We start from the raw sequence: 27,226 nt of genomic DNA, 5'->3' as shown, positions 1-27,226 counted from the left end.
ATAGTGAAACCCCGTCTCTACTAAATATACAAAAATTAGCCAGGCATAGTGGTGCATGCCTGTAGTCCCAGCTACTCAGGAGGCTGAGGCAGGGAGAATTGCTTGAACCTGGGAGGCAGAGGAGGTTGCAGTGAGCCAAGATTGTGCCACTGCACTCCAGCCTGGGTGACAGAGCAAGACTCCTTTTCAAAAAACAAAAAACAAAACAAAACAAAAAAAGACTTCACTGTATTTGGCATGTATGAGGTCACAGTGACTTTTTCCAGGTCAGACTTGACAATATAAAAATTAAAACCTTCTTATGACAAAAGCTACCATGAGCAAAGTCCAAAGATGATTATGAAAAAAAAAAAGTACCTGCACATATGGAACACCAGGAGTTAAGAGTTGTAATACACAAGGGATCATATAAACAGATCAGAAAAGGATGAAAACTCAACACAAAAATACAACGACTATGAACAGTCCAAAAATATATGAAAAGAAATCAACCGCACTAGCAGTCAGCTAAAAGCGAATTGAAACAACAGTGAAATAGCATTTAATGCCTATCAGACTGACAAAAATTTAAGATTCATGCATTAGTCCCGGCAAGGGTGAGGGAAATGGGTTTCTTCTACATTTAGATTGGAATATGAACTAAAATAATCCTAGAGGTAGAGGTAATCTGGCAGTGTGTCAGTCATAACAGCATTGGTCACAAGTAACAGCAAACCCAACTCAAAAAAGTTACTTATTAAGTCACATAACTGAAAGTCCAGACACAGCTGTATTTAGGTTACCTAAATGGTATCATCAGAACATAGTCTCTTTTCCTGTCTTACTTTTGTTCTCTGAGAAGTCATTCTCAGTAAGGGTCTCTCTTTGTGAAGGGAGCTTACATATTCACATTGACAAGTCCAGCACAGAACAAAAGTCTTTGATCTAATTCTGCTTGGCTTGAATTGATTCATGTACCTATCCCTGAACTACAGAACATTAAAATTAGTGGGGTACTACATTCTTATTAGCCAGTCCTGAGTTGAAGTCCAATGTAGAAGCCAATGGAGGACCCAATTCCATTGGTAACCCACAGATTAAGAGAGGAAGAAGACTAATTCATCTGAAAACTGTTACCAAAAAATCCCAACAAAACAACAAAACATAAAACCTCACAACCCTCTACAGGCAGTATCTATTAAAATGTATTTTTAAAGGCACATATCTATGATTTTGACAATCTCACTTTTAGGCTCAATTCTATACAAAAATGCATAATTTAAAAAAGATATACATATAAGGATATTTATTCCAGCATCACTTGTAATGACATGAAATCTGGAGAAATCTGTATTATTTATCAATACAGAAATAGTTTCAAAAATTATAGTACAACCGGCCAAGTGTGGTGGCTCACATCTGTAATCCTAGTGCTTTGGGAAGCTAAGGCAGGAGGATCACTTGAGGACAGGAGCTGGACACCAGCCTGGGCAACATAGCAAGACCCTGTTTCTACCAAAAGTTAAAAAAAAAAAAAAAATTAGCCAGGCATGGTGGCTCATGCCTGTAGTCCCAGCTACTGGCAAAGCTGAGGCAGAAGGATCACTTGAGTCCAGGAATTCAAGGCTGCAGTCAGCTATCATCACTCCTGGGTGATAATAGAGAAAGATCTCAAAAAAAAAAATTATGGTACAATAATACTATATAATATTATGCAGCTAGTTAAAACAATGAGCTAAATAAGCTAAATATTTATAATTAACTGTTGAGTTAGAAAATTTGCAGAAAAACATACATAGTGTGATTACTTGTAAAAATAAAAATAAAAACCTCCTATGTGTTTCTAAAACACATTAGAAAAAGCATTGAGAGAAACGTCAATCTTTTAACATTGGTTTTGTCTAGGACTGGGATAGGGAGAAGAAAATTATCTTTTTCTTTATATACTTCTGAATATATTCTATATGGTTCTGTGTTGTTAGAATTGTTAAAATGAATGCTTATTACCTTTTAAAAAGAGTAAATAGAAACTGAAATGAAGAAGTAGTCTTAGAATTTAAATTGTGTTTAAACCTGGAGGAAAGAGACATAAGTTAGTCTTTAGTAAAGGAGACATTAAACCTATCGAAGACCAACTAACTCACGGAGCCACATCCTGAGGGGACAGAAGGGAGCTGTTTCAGAGCAGAGCCCCAATGTACAAGGGCTGTGATGTCTTCACTGTTCCACAGGGAAATGTAAACAAACAGAATAGTATTTCATAAAATTTAGTTTTTTTGGCTTGAAAATGTATTTCTTTTAAGAAATCATGGTGACAAATATGGAAGGACTTTACAAATATATAGTTATTTGTCAAGATTAAAAAGTTACCAGCCCTATATCTGTTTTCAAATTGTTAGAAATGTGAATGGCCTATAAATCAAAGTCTGAAAAAAACAGATCTACAGCACAAGTAGAAAGCTAAGCCATGCCTAGCGTTCCATTATTGGAACGCTAAGCATGTGGGAGTTATTTATATCCTACTGCTCAAGGTCATCGCCGAGGTCTGATTGCAAAAATTCAAAAAATTGTGGCCTTGCGCGGTGGCTCACTTGTAATCCCAGCACTTCGGGAGGCCAAGGCAGGCAGATCACGAAGTCAGGAGATCGAGACCACCCTGGCCAACACGGTGAAACCCCGTCTCTACTAAAAATACAAAAAATTAGCCGGGCGTGGTGGCGGGTGCCTGTAGTCCTAGCTACGTGGGAGGATGAAGCAGGAGAATGGCGTGAACCCGTGAGGCGGAGCTTGCAGTAAGCCCAGATCACGCCAATGCACTCCAGCCTGGGCGAGAGCGAGACTCCGTCTCAAAAAATAAAAAAATTTTGCAACCTCAGGAGTGAATGGGTTAAACAAGAGACTAGATAGTTCTTCCTCTGTGATAGAGGAAGACAAGTAGGCATGGATGTACACAGTTCTAGATAGACTTTGTCAGTAGAGGGAAAGAAGTTGAGGAGTTTCTCTCTTATAATGACTGTGGTGAGATCATTTGCTGGGTTCAGGGTTAAGGGGCTCAGCAGCAGTGGCAGTGAGGTTGAGACTTGAGGGAAGTGATAAACATGTAGAAGAAGTGGTGTCGGGGATGGAAGACCAACCTGAGAGTGTACTAGAGTCTTCAAATTTGGAATAATACCTGTCTGTATTTGGTTTGGGTTACCATTTCTTTAATGAAATTGTCTTTGGTTCCTGTATCAGGGTTCTCCAAAGAGAGTTCTCCCTGTCTCAAAAAAAAAAATTATGGTACATTAATTCTACATAATATTGTGCAGCTAGTTAAAAGAATGAGCTATTTATAATTAATATATTAATATAATATATTAGCTATTTATATAATGAGCTATTTATTTATAATTGAGTCAGAAAGAGTTGAAGAAAAATATATATGGCATGATTATTTGTAAATACACAAATGAAAACTTCCAAGTGTTTTAAAACATTAGAAAAAGTATTGAGAGAAACTTCAATCTTTAACATTGGTTTTGTCTAGGACTGGGATACGGAGAAGAAAACAATCTTTTTCTTTATATACTTCTGAGTACATTTTACATACTTCTGTGTTGTTTAAATTGTTAAAATGAATGCTTATCACCTTTAAAAAAGAGTAAATATAAACTGAAATGAAGAAGTAGTCTTAGAATTTGAACTATTTTTAGATCTGAGGCAAAGAGAACTAATAGGATATATAGATACATGAGGGGGGCTTTATTAGGGGAACTGGCTCATGTGATTATGGAGGCTAACGAGTCCCACAACAGGCTATTTGCAAGCTGGAGATGCTGGTATGCTGGGAGTGTGGCTCAGTCCAAGTCTGAAGACCTGATGGCAGGGGTGCTGGTGTTAAGCACTGGAATCCAAAGGCCAGAGAGCTTGGTGTTTTGATGTCCAAGGCCAGGAGAAGAGTGTATCCAAGTTCCAGAAGAGAGACTGTTTTTGTTCTACCCAGGCTCCCAGCTGATTGGATAGTGCCTGCCCACATTGAGGGTGGATCCTCCCCTTCTAGTCCACTCAGACTCACATGCCAATCTCCTCTGTAAACACCCTCACTGACATATCCCAAAATAATGCTTTACCAATTCTCTAGGTATTCCTAATCCAGTCAAGTTGACATCTAAAATTAACCATCGCAGTTTCCTTTCTATTCTCTCTTTCTTTTATTCCATCGCCCTCCCCAGGCTTTGTTTTTATTATTTTATATTCTTTTTATATTTATATTCTTCCTTAGTTTTTTGTTTTCTATTTTCTTTCAAGGAATACAACTTTGTCTTTGTACATATTTGAAACCACTATACTGTCTGTGAGACACTGTATTCATTCATATACAAGCTCAAAGCACCTCCCGAATAGATGTCCAATTAATTGTTGCTGAAATAAATTTAATTCCACATGGAAAATAATAGGATAGTATCATCCTGATTAAAATACTTCATAGTTGTGACATGAAATAACTATTCTTATTACTGGAGACAGGGTCTTACTCTGTTGCTCAGCCTGGAGTGAGGTGGCATGATCATGGTTCACTGCAGCCTCAACCTCCTGGGCTCAAATGATTTTCCCACCTCAGCCTCCCAAGTAGATGGACTACAGGTGTGTGCTACCATGCTCAGCCACCACTGGTTTTTAAAACCAGTGGTTTTAAAAATTTTTTAAAATTTTTTAAAAAATTCCTGCAAACTATTTTTTCCTCACATGGATATTGTATATTTGGTCATGTTTTCCTTACATGAATTTTAAAATTTACATCACCCCTTTTTTTTGAGACAGGGTCTCGCTCTGTCACCCAGGCTGGAGTGCAGTGGCGTGATCACAGCTCACTGCATCCCTGACCTCCCAGGCTCAACCAATCCTTCCAGTGCGCGCCACCACTGCTGGTCATTTTTTTAATTTTTTTTTGATTTGATTTTTAAAAATATTTTATTATTATTATACTTTAAGTTTTAGGGTACATGTGCACAATGTGCAGGTTAGTTACTTATGTATACATGTGCCATGCTGGTGTGCTGCACCCATTAACTCGTCAGAACACAGTTTTTTTAATTTTTATTTTTAGTAGAAACTAGGTCTCACTATGTTGCCCAGACAGTATACCCTTTGAATTCATACATTTTTATTGCCATAAAAATGCCAGAGATCATTAAAATAAAAATGTCCTGTCTTATAGAAACTAAAGACCAAAAAGTTAGGTGATTTATTCAAAACTGAAAAGGTGTTAAGTGACAGTATTAGAACCATGTTTTTCTTTTTTTTTTTTTGAAATGGAGTCTCACTCTGTCGCCCAGGCTGGAGTGCAGTAGCGCCATCTCGGCTCACTGCAACCTCCACCTCCCAGGTTCAAGTGATTCTCCTGCCTCAGCCTCCTGAGTAGCTAGTAGCTGGGATTACAGGCACGTGCCACCACGCTGGGCTAATTTTTGTATTTTCAGTAGAGGTGGGGTTTCACCATGTTGGCCAGTCTGGTCTTGAACTCCTGACCTTAAGTGATCCAACGACCTCAGCCTCCCAAAGTGCTGGAATTACAAGCATGAGCCACCACGCCTGGCCAGAACCATGTTTTTCAATCCAGTATATTTATACCATGATTTCCTCCCTTAATTTGAATTTTATACTGTATCCTATTTATAAGTTAAATTAAAATAGCAGTTATTTCTGAAAAAGCTCCATCAAAATCAATACGTTGATTACCCATTTTTAAACGTGCCACTGTGGGTTTCTGTTGCTATGTGACAGGACTGATATTTTAAGTGCCTGGTAAAGTGCAACACACCAAGTGGACATTCAGTTTAAGGTTGTTTTATGATGCATACCATTTGTGCTTTTTACGATTAAAATCAAATCTAAAATGTTGACAACGATGGTTTGTATATCAACTTTACTCCTCCATTTTATAGCCCATCTTTTATTGATTTAGAACTCTGTACCTCTTTATTATATTGTAAATTTTAAAAATATGAAAACATCAGAGAGAATAATAAATCTTTACGTCCAAACATAATAAGGAGGATGCTGCATATACAGAAATACACATGATCTTTTCTGTGGGAAGAATGGCCTATTACAAGCCACCACTCTCGTCTATTTGCACATGAAGGTAGAAACCACAGTGGCATTAAGAGCATTTTTCCTTAAGACATGCTCACATGATATCTAGGAGGCCAACAGTAAGAACGTGAAAACTTAATTTTCTGCTAGGAAATAAACACATCAAAAGATTTGGTATTTTTTAGTTTTGATGAAATCATACTGTTATTATCAATTTAAAATAGTTTTCTATTTAGCAGATTTTATCATTTGGGCTTTAATTAAATTTTGAGAAAAAACACTCTCCTAAAACAAAACTGAGATTTTTAAAAATATAGATTTTACACATACATAGATTTTTTAAAATATAAAACATACAGAGAAGCATGTTGTACCAGGAGTCCATATCAGGAGTTACATTCTCTAGAGTGAATCCTAGAGATTGTATACATAACAAAGCTACACCCTTATTCTGTTGGATGGCTCATAAATGTTGATATGGTTATATCTTTCCACACTAATTTTCACTATCTCTTAACAATCATCCTTTGTAATCATTCTTTATATCCAAATAGTATATATCCTTTACTATTTGCTCTGATTTTGACAGGGAAAGGTCCTTCATAAGAATTTCGTTCTTCCATCAGAAGAAAGCATTTTAACGCCTCTAGCTCATTTTTCCCTCAAATATCCCAAATACAGTAAAGCCATCTAAATTCCCAAACCCCATATCAAAAATAGTACACTGAAAAACTCCAAAGACTTTGACAGCTACAAGACCGCCATTCATGTGTTCCTTCAGCAAGTGCCAGACGCTGTTATGAAAGTGATAAGACACTGTCCCAATCCTCACAGTGTGAGACAGTGAGCAGACTCAACAGAATGCATAGGATTAAAGTGCCAGAAAAGCGACGTCCTCAGGGCGGGAGCAGGGGACGCGGCAACGTAGTCTGCGAGAATGCGGTAAGGCGGCAGTGAAACTGTCGGTCGGCGGGGCCGCGGCAAAGTGGGGAGGAAACTCTTCCCAGGCAGGCGTCAGGGTGGCTGGAAAGCGCAGCACGCGCGGACAGAACGGGGGCAGGCGACAGGAAAAGGTGTGAGCGCGCGACTGAAAGCGACTGAGACCTGGGTGAGCCGTGCGCGGGGAGCAGAGCTTAGTCCTGTGGGAGCCGCAAGCAGGACAAGGGCGTGGGTGGGAGGACTGGAAGGTCAGCTGGTAGATGGGGTACACTGAGGGCAGGCAGAGCAACCGGAAGCTTGCTGCAGTCGACGAGAAGAGAAACTAGAAGGTTAAATAACCAGTGACTTTGAAAAAGTCAAAATACTTCCGAGGTAAAATAAAACATTTAACAACACGCCGGGGGAAAAAGTGGAGGCACACACGTCACTAACCACAACGCGGAGGCCTTTTAAATAAATAATGATAAAGTTTTTGTTGTTTGAGAAAGGGTCTCGCTCTGTCGCTGAGGCTGGAGTGCAGTGGAACGATCGCGGCTCACTGCAACCTCCGCCTCCCGGGTTCAAGCGATTCTCCCACCTCAGCTTCCCGAGGAGCTGGGAGCGCAGGTGCGCGCCACCACGGCCGGTTAATTTTATTTTTTGTAGAAACGAGATCTTAATACGTCGCTCAGGCTGGTCTCGAACTGCTGAGCTCTAGCGATCCGCCAGCCTCGGCCTCCCAAAGTGCTGGGATTACCGGCGTGAGCCACCGCGCACCTGGTCCAAATTTAATTTTGTGATGTGGGGTTAAGACATGGGAAAGCCCCTAGGCTCGGGGAGTCAGGCGGGAAAGCTCTCCCCCCGGCATCTAAGAAAATGCCCACCAGAAAGGAGGAAAGGTGGGCTTCCAAATTGCCGACTCTTCACTCCACGGGCTGCATTTCAGGTGGGCAGCGCAGCCAGGTGAACACTCAATCCACCGCAAACATACGGACACGTTTCAACATCAGATTACCATGAAGATAGAGGAGCACACCCTGCGCAAAATCCTTCCTGTCCAGTCCCCTTAAAGCCTCTTTCATTGCCCTCCGCGACGCAGCCTGTAAAACTGCCAAAGGAGCGCAGAGGCCAAAGTCCACGCGCTGCGCATGCGCACCATCCGCAGCGTGGGCGAAGGGCGGGGCTGGAAGGACGTTTCCCAGAAGGCCCCTCCGTCGCAGCTGCCGTTCCTCCCGCTCACAGGCCGCGTGACCTGACTCCACCCACCACGCTTCTCAGTCTCAAACAGCAGTTTGCCAGCGCCCCCCTGCGGCCCAACTGGGTACTGCGAACATGCACTCAGGGCCAGAACGACCGAGTAGGCAGAGTGCGGCGAGTCCGGCTGCCGCCGTCGTCACCTTAGCGCGCCGACAGTGAGCCGAGCGAGCGAGGGAAGGGAGGAGGAGGGAAACGCGCGGGGAGGGGAGGGGAAGGAGGAGGCTAGACAAGGCGGGGGATGGGGGAGTAGCGGTGGCGCAAGCCGCGCGGAGCAGCGCAATCTGGGTCGCTCCCTGCTTCGCCACCGCCTCCGGACCGAGCCAGCGGAGTCAGTGTCCTAGAGACCCTGTAACACCACAAAGCGGACGAAGGAGTCCATGTTGGGGAACTTGGCGGCGGAGTGACTGGGACCTGGGAACCTGCTGTGGGGCCGCGGCCGGACCGAGCGCCTCGACCTCGGCCTGAGGTAAACACTGGTCGACCCGCGGGGTGGATGGGCTTGGGCAGCTGTCTGGGCGAGACGAGGGTTAGCGGCCGGCGCAGAGCGCTGGAGCGGGCCTAGAGCGACGCGAGGGCTGACAAAGTTTCGGAATCTCGCGCGGCCCGTGCGACGTCGTGCGCTGGGAGGAAAGTTGGAGCTGCCTCTCGAGGTGGGGGAGGCTGCGGCCGGGAGGGCCCCTTTCCCTCTCGCTGCCCCGCGAGGGAGGCTCGGCCCGGCGCTGGGCCGCCGCCGCCTCTCTGTCGCATTCCGTCCCATTTCCTCCTTGTGGCCTACGCGCCTCCCGACGCCTTAGCCGGCGAAGCCTGTTCCCGCCCGGGTGCAGGGTCCTACGGGGGAAGAAGGGGCTCCACGCCAGAACCGCCGCAGACACCCTCCTCCCTGCAGTGGAAACGTGTCCTGCTGAGCTTCCGGGCGCTCCCGACCGCGGTGTCGGCTTTTCTTGGGAGACTTTGGTCGCGAGCGTCCAAGCCCGCTAGTGAAACCAAACTTTACTACGCCGTGACCTCTCGAGTGCGCGAATGGGGAAGAGCCGACGCTTCTAAGCATCAGCTTTTTTCACTCCGTGATCTGAACTTCAAACTACTCATCCACCCCCCAGTGTTTTAAATTCGCTACCTGGGCTGACAACTACGGGGCCGGGAGATATAAATTTAGCCTAATCAGTCGCTCCTCCTCAGACCTAGGAATTTTGAACCATTAAAAAGATTTCTTACAGATGGCTGGGGGTCTTGCCACCAACACGTATTTTGAAGTATTGTTTCAAAAGCAGACGCCTGATTTAGAGTACTTGATTTAGACATTCACGGATTCAAATGTTGAATTTTGAAATACCTCCAATATATTTCCGTATTGTATTACATACAGTGTCTACCAGCTGACTGTTGTTCATTCATTTTGGATTACATTTTAGCTAACATGCTACCACTGACCTAAGATACTTAAGCAAAACTGCTGAAAAATGTTTTTAATGCTTTGTGTAGTAGATGCTGATGTTACATTTTCTCCGATTTGGGAATTTTCCCCGAATTTTGGGAAAAGCATATTAATAGATGCATTATTTTTTCGTTTTAAAAGAAAAATTAATTTCTACATATCACTACCTACCTCAGCAGCAGAATATTAGGGCAGTACATTTTAAAATAACTGTTGGTTTTTGTATTTTATTAGTAATTGTATTAAAATTTTGACATGTAATCAAGTCTGTTTCTAAACAATTGCTTTCTCTTTCCTGTTTCTTTGGCAGTTGGCTTGATCTTGTCACTATTTTGGTTAAAAGATGCAAGAAGAAGTTTATGGGCCTTTTGTTTTTGTTGTTTTAACTGAGCAAGAGAAATGAAATCTTGAAACTGTCTTTGGATTTCTTTTGTTTTATATTATCCTATCGGATAATCTGAATTTATATTTTTTATGCAATGTGAGTTTTTTAAAAATAGTTCTTAGGGTAGCTGCATTTTAGCTATAATATTTTTTGGTGCTTGCAGATGTTTTAACAGTTATTCGGTTTTTCACATTCAGATAGTGAACTTTTTCCCTGAGAGTTTGAGTACATTTTAAGATTTCACTGGGGTAAAATTTGGATGTTTGCTTACTGTAAGTACACTTACGCTTTAAAGACGTTCTTCAGTATAAAGGGGAAGAAACTGTAGAAGAAAATGTAAAGTTTCTAAATATGTTGCCAGAAAACATGTCATGGAGAAAATTTTACGGAGAATTTTTCATTTTTTTCTGTTAATACCTTCATGTGGTAATAGGGCTAGTGTGTTAAGATCGAAACTTTTCAGGAGTTACTTAGCTCTCTATCGTCCTTTGGCACCAACTAGAGCTTAGACAGTTTTCTTGAAAACCTGTGCTTTTATTCAGCAGAGATAGGATGAATCAGTGCAGTTACATGATACTGTTGATTCATCATCAGTAACATCTTTTAGTAATCAGAAAATACAGTATTATACTACCCATCAACTTAATACTGAACTTTTAAAGTATATCAGAGATAGTTGTAGCACCTTAATTAAAGAGAGTAGCAGGCATAAAAGTAATAAAAAGAAAGTCAACTGTAGAATAATTTTCATTGTAACTTCCCTTTAGCAAGCCCTGCTGTCACCTGCTTTTGTCTTTTAAGATGTAAATTGTACCTTGACTTACCTTGCCCAGTGAAATAAACTTAAAAATCCAGATTTTTAATTATAGTCTGTCCCCCAAAATAAGTTAATAACCTTGCACCTTGTCTTGCTTCTGAGAAGTAATAACTGTTAGTAGTGCTGAGTAGAGCCCAGAGTTAAAATATCCAATATCATTTTCTTGCTATTCCCAAAACTCATCTTTGCATTGTATTTTTTTTAAGTTGTGTCTATGAACTTAATGTATGAATTCCTAGTACATAGACACATAAAAATTCAATACAAAACGTAAAAACACAACCACTATTTTGCTTTCAAAAATATCTTCCTAAAGAGTCACTGTGACCTTTGCTGATCTACAGTCTTTAACACTCCATAGCCAGAGTGATCCTGATAAAATGTCAGGTCATATAACTTCTTTTCTCAAATGGCTTCCCTTCTCAGTCATAGTAAATTCCATACTCCTATGGTCTACAAGGCTCTATGATTTAAGTCTCTTCTTCCTCTCTGACTTCATCTCCTCACTCTTTCTCCAGTCTCCTTTCACCTAGACTGTTGTGGTCTTCTCTAACTACTGTGTATAAAACAACAGCCTTCCCCCTGATATTTCGTATCTGTTTTTATGCCAGATTTTTCTCCATAGCATTTATCATTTTGCAACATATTGTGTAATTTAACTTAGGTTTATTGTTTATTTTCTTCACTCTAATTTATCTTCTGTGAGATCAGCATTTGTCAGTATTTGTCACTGTTTTGTGCCTAAACACCTGAACAATGCCTTCAATGTAAGTTAATGAATTAACATGCTTGCAGCTGTAAACGTTACAAATAGTGATTGTGGTTTGAAACTTTAGACTAAGCAAGTCTCAGTCTGTGGCATAAACTGCCAAGTTACTTGTATCCATGCATGTGGGCCATGTTCATTTCAGGGGTTCTTGTTTTTTGTTGTTGTTTGTTTTTTTGCTTTCAGATAGCCTCTCGCTCTGTCTCCCAGGCTGGAGCGCAGTGGTGTGATCACAGCTCTCACTTTGGTGCCCAGGCTGGTCTCAAATTCCTGGGCTAAGTAATCACCCCGCCTTGGCCTCCCAAAGTGCTGGGATTACGGGAATGAACCACCACACCCAACCTAAGGGGTCTGTGTTTTTAGAGGAGTATAACAGTATGTGACCTTGAAACTATCATTTGTCTTAATATAGAAGGAGCTAAGAATGCCTCAGCTAAGAGTAGAGCAGTGCATTAGCCTGTTTTCACACTGCTGATATACCTGAGACTGGGAAGAAAAAGAGGTTTAATTGGACCTACAGTTCCACATGGCTAGGGAGGCCTCAGAATCGTGGTGGGAGGAGAAGGGCACTTCTTACATAGTGGTGGCAAGAGAAAATGAGGAAGATGCAAAAGCGGAAACATCTGTTAAAACCATCAGATCTTGTGAGACGTGTTCACTACCATGAGAACAGTATGGGGGAAACTGCCCCCATGATTCAAATTATCTCCCAACAGGTTGCTCCCACAACACGTGGGAATTATGGGAATACAATTCAAGATGAGATTTGGGTGGGGACACAGCCAAACTGTGTCAAGCAGTATAACTGTCTTATTGTTAAAAATGTTGTCATTTAGAAGCCGTATTAATTTCTTATAGTTCCAGCAGGCAAAACTAGGATTGTGGTGATATGTATTGAAAGGGAGGAGAGAGGCAGCAAGCGATCTGGGAGAATTAGTTAGCAGGCTTTTTTAGTAGTCTGGGAGAGATGAGGATAGCTTGAATTAGGATGATAGTTGTGGAGATGGGCTCAGTGGATGGGATTTGAGACCAGCAGGCCTCAGTTAATAGATTGAAAGTGGGGGAGAAAGAAATTTGAACGATGACTTCTGGATTACATTCCTGGGTTGTGCCAGATAAGGACCAGAGCTCTTTTGGTTTTAACATATCAGGCTTAAAGTACCTTTGGAGCTTTCAGGTAGAAATTCCTGTAAGCAATTAGATATATGGTTCAAAAATTCAGAGAAGTATGGGCCGTAAATGGAAAACTGGAGTTGCCCATACAGGTAATTGGAACTATAGGTATGGATGAAATTGCCTAGGTGAGGGAATATAACTTGGGGGAAAAAAAGCCTAGGATGGAACCACAATGACCTCTAACATTTAAAAAACTTTGCTGGAAGAACGTGAGCTCCCAGAGAATACCATGAAGATCAGAGAAGCAGAGGGTGAGTGGGGTGTTACAGAAACCAAAGAAAGAGAATGTTACAAGGAGAGAGAAGTCAAGAAGAGAGAGTTGGGTCAAGTGTTGATAAGAGCTTAATAAGGTAAGAACTAAAAAAAATTTTGTTGAGTGTAACAGTGTGAAGCTCATTGGCCTTTTGAACAAGCAGGACAGTAAGGTTCTTATTTTCAGATTGATGCTTCTCTAATTGCTTAACTAGATCTAAAAGTATTGAGATCAAAGTTTAAGAAATTATCACCCATATTACAGAAGACAGCTAATGTTTATCAGATATTTACTATGTGTCAGCCACTCTGTTGTAGACATTTTACATACATTTTCATTTGATCTTTTTGGTAGCCTTGCAATGTTGACTGTATTAGTCCATTTTACAGAAATGAGTCTGGGGCTCTGGAGAAGTTAAATGACTTGTTAAGTGTCAGAGAAGTTGCTAAGTATCTATACCTGGGTCCATCTGACTTTTGGCCTTTAGTTGTTTCACTGATCTAGAGGAACCTCTAGATCAGATTAAGGTACTAGAGCTCAAACAGAATGGTAAAATCTTCAGTATGGGGTATCTAAGAAGTATAGGGTAAGGGGTGCATCCCAGGACAGGATGTCAGAACCTAAGTAGAGAAAAAAGTTATGCAAAGAAGGTAGGGAACAGCAAAGGCAATGGGAAACTGGCCACATGCAGGGGGTTGATCGAATTTAGTAAGTAATGATAATGAGTCAGAGTTCTCCTGGTGAGAAGGGAGTTATAAATTTGGTAATGGAGAAAATGAGAACAAATCTTGTGGACTGAAATTGGAGAAATTGGTACCAATTCATGGTTTTCTACACATAGACATTGAAATAATTAGAGCATCCAAATCTCGTTTTCTAAATACCTTTCTCCACTAAAAGCAACCACTCTTTGGAGGAATGGCTGCAGGGAAAGTACAAGGTGAGCTTCATTTTCTTATGTCCAAAAGTAAGGAAGTGGCTGGGTGTGGTGGCTCACACCTGTAACCCCAGCACTTTGGGAGGCCAAGGCAGGCGGATCACTTGAGGTCAGGAGTTCAAGGCCAGCCTGGCCAACATGGCAAAATCCCGTCTCTACTAAAAATACAAAATTTAGCCAGGTGTAGTGGCCCATGCCTGTAATCCCAGCTACATGGGAGGCTGAGGCACAAGAATCGCTTGAACCTGGGAGGCGGAGTTTGCAGTAGGCCAAGATCACCACACTGCACTGCAGCCTGGGTGACAAAGTGAGACTCCACCTCAAAAAAAAAAAAGGAAGTGCAAAGAGCAAGTCAAAAGAAAACAGAAACTATCTTGAAGGGCTTTCACTAGCCAAAGCTGAGATAATCTTGGAATAAATAAATAGGAAGTTTAATAAGGAATGGGCTATTTTTACAGTCTCAAAATACTTTTCCACAAAAATGCATGTTAATTACCAATGGGACAAAGTAACTACAGTGAAGACACTTGGACGATATTACCTCAATCAAGTTATCAAAGTGCACATCATCAGTAATGAGATAAACAAACTGTATGCCATTTGACAGGACACAATGAGAAAAACACATCATAATTACTGTCAAATAGTGTACAACCTGAATCTAACCATAAGGAAATATCTGGCATCCTACAGAAAGAAAACTACATCTGAAAAAAAAAAAGAAGTATCAGGCAAACCCAAATTGGAAGACATTTTGCAACAAAACCAATCTATAAGCTTTAAGAAGTACAAACAAGGTCATGAAAGTTAAGACTGGGGAACTGTTCCAAGTTGAGGGAGTCTAAAAAGAAGTAATCCCTTTTTCTTTTTATTAAGGTAAAAAGAACCTTAATCTGGGTTCCCTCACTATTCATAACATGGGCATTTTGCTCACTAACTTGGGCTCCAATGCCTCCAGCCAGAATAGCAGCATACAGACATGTTCTTTTAAAGTTTATACTTATTCCTTTTTGTAAAAGATTATTATATCAACACTTTTAGTGAAAATTAAAAGTGTTCTCAATCTTTAAATTTAAACCCTCTTGAGTAAATTTAAACCCTCTTGAGACTCTCACATCTCTATTAGGGATAAGACTAAACTTCTTCCTTTTTTTATCCTTTCTTTTACCCTAGACTTCTCAGATGTACTTTTAGGATTGTCTTTTTATTGTAATTTTGCCAGTAAGGTAAAAATTAGTTCAGTCGTGTGTGTGTGTGTCAGTCAGACCTGATTTTGAACTCTGGTTGTCCTAGATGACTGATTGTCACCTTTTATAGGTGATCTAATCAGTATCTCAATTTCCTCACCTGATTTTTTAATAACATTTATCTAAGTCCAGTGGTAATAGCAGCTAACTCTGTCTCTGTTCATACTCTTTAAGTTAGCTCTGTTTAGTGGGTGATTTTTAAGCCTTTTTAATGCCGTGTTCTGTTGTTCAGTATTGACGGTGTTTTAATTTTTTAAATGTATCGTGTTCTGGTATTTTGAGGATTAAATGTGGAAAGGCATGCCAGAATGTGTAGTTCATTACCTAGTATATTGTAGGCATTCACTCTACCCATAGTTCTGAACTCCAGGTTTGTTGATATCTATGTGTCTATTAGGTCTGTGCCCTAGGGGAGCTTAGTCCTTATCAGGCCTTCTTTATTGATATCTAGTCTTCTTTCCATTTTCTCCTAACTAGTTTCTCGTACTTTCCATCTCCCCACCACCTCCACCTTTCTCCTACTACATTAAGCTCAAAATCCCCAATTTAAACATCTTATAAACCACTTTCAAAACAAATAAATGGGAGAGAGGTAGACTTGAAGTCCACCTAAGGAAACACAATGTAAGTCCTAATTTGGACTTAAGAACATTAACTTTTTGCACTTTATTATCATTATTTTTCTTTACTTGCCTCAGTCGTTAGTTAGTCCCCCACTGGCACATTTAAAAAATGTCTTAGGAACTCTTTGCCTATTTCTCACATTTGGCACTTGGCATATGCTATCTTGTTCATCTTCTGTATCCTATGTCTCCAAATCTACTCTTTGTACCGGGAAGGGATACAGTATCTTAATCCGTCTTTATATTCCAATACCAGGCTCAGTACCCTGACCACAGTAGTTATTTAGCAGCTTAAAGTAAACCAAAACAGAAATACGAACATGAATGAGAGCGGCCAAAGCAACACTGTTTTAAAAATTCTCTGGGATCAATGAAACAGTCTACAAATGATAGGTTTTGTTTGTTTTGTTTTGAGATACAGTCTCATTCTGTCACCCAGGCTGGAGTGCAGTGGCACAATCTCGGTTCACTGTAACCTTTGCTTCCCAAGTTCAAGCAATTCTCCTGCCTCAGCCTCCTGAGTAGCTGGGATTACAGGCGTGTACCACTACACCTGGCTAATTTTTGTATTTTTAGTGGAAACAGGGTTTCGCCATGTTGGTCAGGCTGATCTCGAACTCCTGACCTCAAGTGATCTGCCCGCCTCAGCCTCCTGAATTGCTGGGATTACAGTCATGAGCCGCCGTACCCGGCCCCAATAGGTGATTTTTTAATGTAAATATACTTATAGCACTATTTTGTATGCCTAGATGGCTTGTCAAGAAGAATGTTTCTGTAAACTGTTATAATGGGGAATAAATATTAATGACTCAAAAAATTTATAAGCTATCATTCACCTGAAAACTTCATCATAGAAAACCCTTCAGATAGGACAGTTTTAATGTAATAGGTCATATTTCTTTAGGAACTGTTGTGCATGTCCAGTTACTTAAGGCATCAGCTTGAATAATATGAGGGAGATGCATGAAACGAAATAGCTTCATTGTTTCAAAACTACCACAGAACTAGATATAATTAAAACTGAATTGGAGGGTAAACAAATCCACTTAGACTCTTTAAAAAGGTTTAAAATATAGTTCATATTAATATAGCCATTCCAACCATCGTTTATTAAAATTGTTTGCATTATTTGGCATATCTTGTTCTATACATTTAACCTATCTTTATTTTTAAAGGGAGTTTCTTGTAGACAGGCATGTAATTCAGTCTTTCTTTAAAATCCAGTTTGATAATCTCTTTTAATTGATGTGCATGATTATTTACATTATTTACATTTAATATAATTATTAATGTTTGTTCCTCTATTTTCTTCCTTTTTTGGGAGGTGTGGGGAGAGACAAGGTCTCACTCTGTCCCCTGGCTGGAATGCTGTGGATGGCCATAGTTCCCTGCAACCTTAACCTCCTGGGCTCAAGTAATCCTCCTGCCTCAGCCTCCAGAGTACCTAGGTGTCTCACTGTGTTACCCAGACTGGTCTTGAACTCAGCCTCAAGCAATCCTCCTGCCTCAGCTTCCCAAAGTGTTTGTCTTTTTTGGATTATATGAATATATTTTGATATTTTATTTTCAATGTATCCCTTGGTTTTTTAACTCTTATGTCTTTGTATTATTTTTTAGTGATTGCATTAGGGCTTCATGGTCCAGTTGAGTAGCCAGTAACTAAATATGTGACTCTTGAGCACTTGAAATGTGGTTAATTTGAATTAAGATGTACTATAAGTATAAAATACACACTGGATTTTACAAAAAGAATGTAAAATAGCTCATTAAACAATTATTAAATCGATTGCATCTTTAATAATTTTTAAATTTATTGCATGTTGAAATGATAATATTTTGGACATACTGGGATATACCGTTTGATCCAGCAGTCCCACTACTGAGTACCCAAAGGAAAAGAAGTCATTGTATGAAAAAGACACATGCACACACATGTTTATAGTAGCACAATTCGCAATTGCAAAGATATGGAACCAACCTTAAGTGCCCATCAACCAACAAGTGCATAAAGAGAATGTAGTATATATACACCATGGAATACTACTGAGGCATTATGTCTTTTGCAGCGACTTAGATGGAGCTGGAGGCCATTATTCTAGGTGAAGTATCTCAGGAATGGAAAACCAGATATTGTATGTTCTCACTTATAAGTGAGAGCTAAGCTATGAAGATGCAAAGGCATAAGAATGATATAATGGGCTTTGGGGTGGGTGCTGTGGCTCATGCCTGTAATACCAGCACTTTGGGAGGCCGAGATGGGTGGATCACTTGAGGCCAGGGGTTTGAGACCAGCCTGGCCAACATGGTGAAACCCATCTCTACTAAAAATACGAAAATTAGCCAGATGTGGTGGTGCGCGCCTGTAATCCCAGCTACTCCAGAGGCTGAGGCGTGAGAATTGTTTGAGCCTGGGAGGTGGAGGTTGCAGCGAGCTGAGATTGCACCACGGCACTCCAGCCTGGGCGACAGGGCAAAACTGTCTCAAAAATAAATAAGTGGACTTTGGGGATTCGGTGAAAGTTGGCAGGGAGTGAGAGATAAAAAACTACATACTGGGTACAGTGTAACGCTGCTCAGGTAACAACTGCACAAGAATCCTAGAAATCGCCACTAAAGAACTCATCAAACTATTGACATAAAAATAAATGTAAAAAAAGATTTTTTTCTTCATGTTTGCTTTGCTGCAGTTGATTATGATTGATTGATTGATTGATTGATTTTTGAGACAGAGTTTCGCTCTTTTTGCCCAGGCTGGAGTGCGGTGGCACGATCTCAGCTCACTGCAACCTCTGCCCCCACAGGTTCAAGTGATTCTCCTGCCTCAGCCTCCTGAATAGCTGGGATTATAGGTGCCTGCCAACATGCCCAGATAATTTTTGTATTTTTAGTAGAGACGGGGTTTCACCATGTTGGCCAGGCTGGTCTTGAACTCCTGACCTCAGGCAACCCACCTGCCTCGGCCCCCCCAAAGTGCTAGTATTACAGGCTTGAGCCACTGTGCCTGGTCTTTGATTATGATTTATAAGCATGTTTTTCTATTGCCTTTATCTTATTTGGTGTTCTCTGAGCTTGGTGAATTTCTAAATTTGTGCCCTTCTTCAAGTTTGGGAGGCTTATGAACATTATTTCTTCAAGTATTTTTTTCTGTACCAATTTCTTCCTCTTTCTGGTACTCAAGTGACAAATAAAACTTTTGATGTTGTCCACAGGACCCTGAGACTCTTTATTTTTTTCTTCTTTGTTTTATTTCTCTGTTCTTCAGATTAGATCATTTCTGTTGATTTGGCTTCGTGTTCACTGACTCATTCCTTTGCATTTCTATTCTGTTGTTGTACCCTTTTCTTAGACATATTTCTTACCTCTAAAATTTTAATTTTTTATACTATTTCACTGCTGAGAATTCTGTCTTTTCATTTTTTTGAAAGTGTTTATTTTTTTCTCCATGGAGAATAGTTATAATAGCCAAAGTCCTCAATAATTCCAGTATCTGAGTTATGTTGGGGTTGGCAATTATTGATTTTCTGTTCCTGAGAATTGGTCACATTTTCTGGTGCTTTGTATGTCAAGTAAGTTGGAACTGTATCCTGGACAATATTGTGTTATATAGATTCTAGGTCCTGTAAATAGTCTTCTAGAGATGTTTTGTTTCTGCTTTGTTTTAGCAAACAGCCCATTAGATTCAGTCCGTACATTTTGGTGAGGTTTTTGTTGTTGTTTTGTTTTTGAGACAGGGTCTCACTCTGTTGCATAGGCTGGAGTGCAGCGGCACGACCATAGCTCAAGCAATCCTACTGCCTCAGCCTCCCAAGTAGCTGGGACTGCCTGTGTGCACTACCATACCTGGCTAATTTTTTGTTGTTGCTGTTAGCAATGAAGTCTCACTATGTTGCCCAGGCTGGTCTTGAACTCCTGAGCTCAGTCTTGCCACCTTACCTCCCAAAGTGCTAGGATTACAGGCATAGGCCACCATGCCTGGCCTCAGACTGCAAACTTTGTCTTACCTTTTGGGGGTGATAGTTCACCTTTAGTTTAGTTTTCAAAGTCTTTGCTGTATTGCCCTGGGTCTGTCCTGTGCTAACTGAATGCTTGCATAGCTCAGCTAGGACTTGGGTAGATTCATGCAGAGAATTAAGGAATCCCCTTGATCAGACTCTCTCCAGAATTTTTTCTCCACCCTGCAGTGTCCCCTTTTCCTGGTTCCTTTGGCTAGAAACGCCCAGAAAAATGGGACTTCTCTCAGACTTTTAGCCACCTGTGCCACTGCCACCGTGTAGCCACCCTTAGGACAAAGCTATGAGAGAAAAGATGAAAAATAAAACAGGAAGACTCAATGCAGTTCACTTCTCCAGATTTTTACTCCCCTCCACATTCCACCCGCTTTAATTTACTTTTCAGAGTATAGTACTTGGATGAATTCCTTTAGTATTCTGCCCAGATTTTTTGAGATAGGTTATAATGGGGCCTACTTTGTGTTAGCCAAAACCATATTCTAAAATATGTCTGAAAATAAAATTTGAATCAAATATTTCTAAAACTTAAGAAATTTGAAAACCAGTGGACTAGGGAGAATACTCCAAATTTTCAGACTGAATAGCCCCGTGAACAGCCTAGAGTTAATCTGTAACTAGAATAACTGGGGGAAATGAGATAAAAAACAAAAGCGTATTTATTCAAGGATGACAGATTATATTTATTCCTCAGAAAATGGGAGAATGGTGTTTGGGTCTTTGGATCTTTTTGGGAGACAGGAATCTCAGAGCTCTAAGGGGCTATTTGTTTAGAGATTATTTTGATACAACTTTAAGGGACTTGGATTAATATCAGGGTTATTTCTTTGGCATGGATTTGTAAGACTGTTCTCTACATTATCACATCATTTAGAATAGTTTGTTTTAGGGATGAGTTCATTCATCGTTTTTGACTCTTCATCCCTGTTTCCTTTCTCATTAACATGTCTTACTGATATACTTTTATAGTGTCGAACAAATCATATCCTGTGTTAGTCATGGCGAACATAGCAGAAGACTGACCAGTTAGAAATTTCACTTGAAGAGGTAGTTGGCAGTTTGTAGCATTTATAATAAGATTACATTTAGGCGATAATCCGAATATCACTCAATCTCTAACAGCATTATTTTGGTCTGAGTTGTCTCTTCCAAAAACCAACTATATATACTCTTTGACAATATTTCTTTATTTTGTTAATTTATAAATCACCTGCCCTGTTTCCCTAAAACAAACTATTCTAAATGATGTGATATATTAGGTTATGTCCTAAGACATTGACAACTAGTATCTTACTAATATCAGTTTAGCTTTTCCTATTAGTGTATTTTGGGAGGAGGAACACTAATGGTATTTTGGAACCTGGTGGAGCAGGACAGTCTTAATCCAGTTATTCTACTCTCAGATTCTTTGCACTAAAAGGGCATGAGAGTCACTCACTAAATAGAGCTAATTTAAGAGAATAGAACAGAGTTAGCTGCTATTTATTACCACTGGACTCAGATAAATGTTACTTAATTAGTTACTTAAATACTGTAAGGATATGGTGTTCAGGTGAGTTTTTGGGTAACTTATGACCCTTATAGTGATCTTTTTGTGTGTTAGGCTGTTTAGTGTCAATGGTTAAGAGCATAGGGGAGCCTGATTACCTCAATTTCAGTCCCACCTCCACCACTTGCTAGGTGTTTCCACAATAAAATGGGGGTAACGACAGTATCACTGTAAAATGAAGTTAATCTCTCAAGATCATAGTGGTTTGTTAATATATTTAGAGAGAGGGGCTAAGTGTGTTTAGAATCATGCCTGACAAATAACATGTGCTATGGTTGCTAAACATATCCATAAATAATTGGGCACTCCTTTGAAGGCATGCTGTTGGATCCTAGTAATATGGTGATAAAGAAGGCAGGTTAAAAGCTTAACATTTTTGCAGTCATTTGAATCATTAAGAATGTTACCACTTCTTGTTGTTTGAATACTCGTAATTTCTAGTGACTTGGATTAATATTTGTGTTATTTGTTGGTAAATTGCTAATGGGTTCCAGTCCTACTACTTAATGCTGGCTTTTTGATCTTGGGCATGTTACTTATTTTCATTGTATGTAAAATTGAGATACCTCTTTCACCAGGTTCTATAAAAGTTAAATGAGATAATTCGTGACCTGTTAGAAAGTAGTAGCTAAAAATAATATGAAACACTTAACACAAAAATCTAGGTTATGGGCATTTGTAGCATTTGTAATATGATTACATTTAGGAAAGAATCCCAATACCTATTCATGCCTTATGCTAATGTGGCAGAATTTTTTTTTTTTTAATTTTAAGTTTGCATAGTATGTAATACAATCGGTATCTGGGTTAGAGTTGTATTTCATAGGAGTAAGATTGTGAAATGCTTCTTTAAATTATGTGTAAAATATTCATATGAGGGCACATTGATACATATACATTTATGTAACATAATTGTACGTATCTCTGAGGTACCTAGAAGGATGAGTTTGTGTTTAAGAAATTCAGATAGTAGGCATAGCTAGAGAAAAGAGTAGATGTCCTGTTTACACTGTGCAAGATAATTGCTTTTTTCTGTCTTGATTTTGTAATAACTACTTGTACCAATTTGTAAGGGATTAGTATGAAGAAAGTGATCAGTTCTCAAGAAACCAATGAAAGAGTAACTTTCAGCGTTTGTGCAAAATAAACTAATTTCTGGAATTGAAACTCTGTAAAGTTTTAAAAATCTTGTTTAAACAGAACAGGATAAAATTTCAGAAGCAGTGTTTTGAACGTCATCCCTTTTTTCCTATTAAATCCATTCTCATTTTTCTGTAACAAGTATTTTTATGTGGTCATTTATTTTCACTAATTCTCCCCCTTTAACTCTTAGGATTTTTCTGTGGTTTCAATGTTTACGCTGTCTCCAAAATTCATGTTGAAACTTAATCCTGAATGCAACAGGATTAAGTGGTGGGGCTTTTAGGAGGTGATTAGGCTGTGAGGGCTCTGCCCTCATGGATGGAATTAGTGCCTTCTATAAGGGCTGGAGAGAACTAACAGGGCCCTTTTATAAGGCACTAATTCCATCCATGAGGGCATTGCCCTCACAGCCTAATCACCTCCTAAAAGCCCCACCACCTAATACTTCAAGATGCAGTAATAGATGCCATCTTGGAAGCAGGGACCGGGGTCCACACCAGGCACTGAACCCGCTGATGCCTTGATCTTAGACTTCTTAGCCTCCACAACCGTGTAAGAAATTTCTATTTTTTATAAATCACCTGTCTCAAGTGTCTTTTTTTGTTTGTTTGTTTTTGTACAGCAGCACAAATGAACTAAGAGAGCTTTGTTATTTGCAAGTATTTTCTATTTCCTACACAATTTTCCCATCTCCCTTTTTTGGGAGGTGAGTAGATGGACAGGCATTGTCATTTCTGCTCAGAAGTCTTTCCAAGGTACACCAAGTGTTAAAGTAAAAATATAGTTGACAGTTTTCCTGTTTTTCTTAAAAGGATAAAAATTCACCAGTTCTTCCTCTACTTCCATATTTCCATCCAGGATGCCTTTCTTCTCTTTGTTATTCTGCCTCCCAGATGTGAAAATACAGTGCTGTCGATCCAAGTGCTCCTGTAGTCTTCTTGGGAGGTTTGGTTGTAAAATGAGTCTGTAACATCTCACTGCTCTTTTGCTTTTTGTCACTAATAGGCATAAAGTTTAGTTTTCTACATGTAAACTCTACTTTTCCAAACGTATAACTCTTCCCTTTAAAGTACCTGTAACAGGCATTCAGAAATTGCCTGGCGGAAATAAATACAAGAGAGCTTTAGGTTTGCCCTTAGCATATAAATTAGTTATGTCATTGTACTTCAGTAAATGGGGATGAGAATCTTGAGGATAAATGAAGATTGTGTAACCAACTCTTTGTATTCTGTCCTCCATACCTTAAGCAGGAGTGGGGTTATTAGACAACAATTGCATAAATATATTGAAGTTATCAAAGGACATATGCTACTGTTTACAGTTGTTTCTCATTTGGAGAAATAATGGAAGCCTGTCATATTTGATGATTTTTCAGACTCTCATGGTAAACTATCCAGGCACATAAAAGGCACTCATTTTTATTTTCTTAAATAAAGTATTGTGTTGTAAATATATTCTTCCCATAGAGTGGACGACTGTCACATAAGAGTGTAACCTAACTGGGAGTCATAATAGATGTCTTCCTTTGGTGATCACCAATGCTATCATTAGGGTTTTGGAACTAATCTGTTTCTGCAACTCTGCCTTAGAATTTAGTGCAGTTGTTAAATTGAGCCTGTTGTTTTTAATCTCTGTATCTCTACAGGTTATAGATATCTGTTGTCTCAGACCTGTCAGTGCTGTAGAAATGGAGAAAGCAGAGATAAAACATTCAAACACCCCCTCCCAAGCTCATCTTGTGGCAGTATAATTTGGGTGCCTTCTGTGTTGGCTGTAGTTATAAGAATTGGAACAACTGAAACTATGAAGTTGACAGTGAAAAAGTGCCTTTCTTGAAAATGTTAACAATTTATATTTTAGTTCATAATATTTTCAAAAAATTGCTCTCATGTCTTTTTAAGAAAATTTAACTTTTATTATATACAGTAAAATTGAGCTTTTTGAGGTGTATAGTTCTGTGAGTTTTAATACATGTGTAGACCTGTATTACCACTACAGTCAAGATTTGCAATGGTTCTATCATCCCACCCCCGCCAAAAACTGTGTTGTTCTATCTCTGTAGTCATACATTCCCCTAACCCAGGTAACTGCTAACAAGTTCTTCATCACTATAGTTTTGCATGTAAATGCAATTCTAGAATATGTTGCCTTTTGAGACTGGCTTCTTTCACAAAATAGAATGCCTTTAAGATGCATCCAATTTGTTGCATGAAATGCTAGTTCATTCCTTTTTATTGCTGAGCAGTATTTCATTATATGATTGAATGTACCATAGTTTTTGTTTTGATGAGGAGCAGAATATAAATTTGTTCTTTTCATGTACTTTTTTTTTTTGTACAAGGATATTGCTGGATTCATAAAATGATTTGGGAAGTGCTCATTTTCCATTTTCTGGAAGAGATTGTGTTGATTTGGTGTTATTTCTCCTTTAAATATTTCTTAGAATTCACCAGGGAAATTATGTGGGCCTAGAGGTTTCTTTTTTGGAAGGCTTTTAACTACAAATTCAATTTCTTCAAATAGTCCTAAGGCTATTCAGGCTACCTACATCATCAGTCTGGCAAGAGGTTTAAATTTTATTGATCTTTTAAAAGAATGAGCTTTTGGTTTCATTGATTTTTATCTGTTTTTCTGTTTTCAATTTCACTGATTTCTGTTCCTTTATTTTCTTCCTTCTGCCAGTTTTGTATATACTTTGCTCCTTTTTTAGTTTAAGATGCAAGTTTAAATGACTGATTTGAGACCTTTTCTGATAGAAGAAATTTAATACTATAGTGCTTTTGCTACATCTCACATATTTTAAATATGGATATGTTTGGGTTCAGGTCTATTTTCTGTTTGTTCCTCTGTTTTTGTTCCTCTGTAACTTCCTTCTTTGGGTTATTTGAACATTTTTTTAGTATTCATTTTAACTGGCCAACTTGGACTGATTTGAAGGGAACTGGGTATAGTAGTTACCCCTTTTCCATGTGGGATATATTCCAAGTAGATGCCTGAAACTACAGATAGTACCAAACTCTGTGTATATCATGTTTTTTCCTATATGTACATATTCATGATAAAGTTTAACTTATAAATTAGGTGCAGGAAAAATTAACAACAATAACAAATAATAGAACAATTATAACAATATACTGTAATAAAAGTTATGTGAATGTGGGCTCTCAAAATATCTTACTGTACTTTACTCACCCTTCTTGAGATGAAGGTGGAGCGACACAAGACATTGACTAATGTTTTTAGTGGTAGCTCTAAGAATTATACATACTTAAAATTTTAGTCTACTTAGAATTGATATTTTACCACTTGAAGTGAAATAGAGGTCTTCCCACCGTGTATGTCCCTTTACCTTCCCCCTTTATGTTGCAGTTATCTTGTGTTAAATGTACACATATAGGCACACCTCTTTTTATTGCAGTTCAGTTCATTGTGTTTTGTAGATACTGCATATTTTACAAATTGAAGATTGTGGCAATTCTGCATCAAGCAGGTTTGCTGCCGTTTTTCCAACAACTTGTGTTTACTTCATGTTTCTTTCACATTTTGGTAATTGTCACAGTATTTCAAATATCTTTGTTATTATTATATCTGTTGTGATCTGTGATCAGTGATCTTCATTGTTACTATTGTAATTATTTTGGGGCACCACGAAGAGTGCCCATATAAGACAGGTAATTTATGTTTGCCTGTGTGCTGACTGCTCCACTGACCAGCTGTTCCCTCATCTCTCCCCTTCTGCTTGGACCTCCCTATTTCTCAACAATATTTAGACCAAACAGCCTTGTCACTGATATGAAGAAAGTTTGACTGATCTGGGTAGAAGGTCAAACCAGTCGTAACATTCTCTTAACTCAAAGCCTAATCCAGAGCGAGGCTCTAACGCTCTTCAAGCCAATGAAGTCTGAGAGGGATAAGGAGGCTGCAGAAGAAAAGTTTGAAGCTAGCAGAGGTTGGTTCATGAAGTTTAAGGAAAGAAGCCATCTCCATAACATAAAAGTGCAAGGCGAAGCAGCAAGTGCTGACGGGGAAGCTGCATCAGGTTATCCAGAAGACCTAGCTAACATCATTGATGAAAGTGGCTATACTAAACAAAAGATTTTTAATGCAGATGAACCAGCCTTCTATTGAAAGTAGATGCCATCCAGGACTTTCATAGGTAGAGAGGAGAAGTCAATGCCTGGCTTCAAAGCTTCCAGTGACAGGCTGACTGTCTTGTTAGGGGCCAATGCAGCTGGTGACTATAAATTTATAAACCAGTGCTCATTGACCGTTCTGAAAATTCCAGGACTCAAGAATTATGCTGAATCTACTCTGTGCTCTATAAATGGAACAACAAAGCTTGGATGACAGCACATCCATTTACAGCATGGTTTACTGAATATTTTGAGCTCACTGTTGAAACCAAATGCTCAGATAAAAAGATTCCTTTCAACATAGTACTTACTTATTGACAGTGCACGTAGCCATCCAAGAACCTGATGGAAATACACAGGGATAAATGTTGTCATGCCTGCTAACACAACATCCATTCTTCAACCCAGTGATCAAGAAGTAATTTTGACTGTTAAGTCTTATTCTGTTAGAAATACATTTCATAAGGCTACAGCTGCTTTAGACAGTGATTTCTTGGATGGATATGGGCAAAGTAATGGAAAGGAT

At 39.3% G+C, this 27,226-nt stretch overlaps 1 protein-coding gene across 4 annotated transcripts in view; it reads left to right on the top strand.

The window, feature by feature from the left end:
- Window positions 1–6,946: 6,946 nt before the first annotated feature.
- Window positions 6,947–27,226, top strand: part of SCAF11 (SR-related CTD associated factor 11) — a 77,456-nt gene continuing 57,176 nt past the window's right edge. The window contains exon 1 of one of the 4 annotated variants that reach the window (XM_063672671.1): window positions 6,947–7,162. The gene's annotated coding sequence lies outside the window, so the exon portion shown is untranslated. Of the gene's footprint in view, window positions 7,163–8,213; window positions 8,696–27,226 lie in introns of those variants that run through there. The other 3 variants (XM_063672669.1, XM_063672670.1, XM_054445016.2) reach the window with 3 other exon arrangements.

Source organism: Pongo pygmaeus, chromosome 10, assembly GCF_028885625.2.
Source record: "Pongo pygmaeus isolate AG05252 chromosome 10, NHGRI_mPonPyg2-v2.0_pri, whole genome shotgun sequence".
NCBI classification, from domain to species: domain Eukaryota; kingdom Metazoa; phylum Chordata; class Mammalia; order Primates; family Hominidae; genus Pongo; species Pongo pygmaeus.
This window is presented reverse-complemented; position numbering and strand designations above follow the sequence as displayed.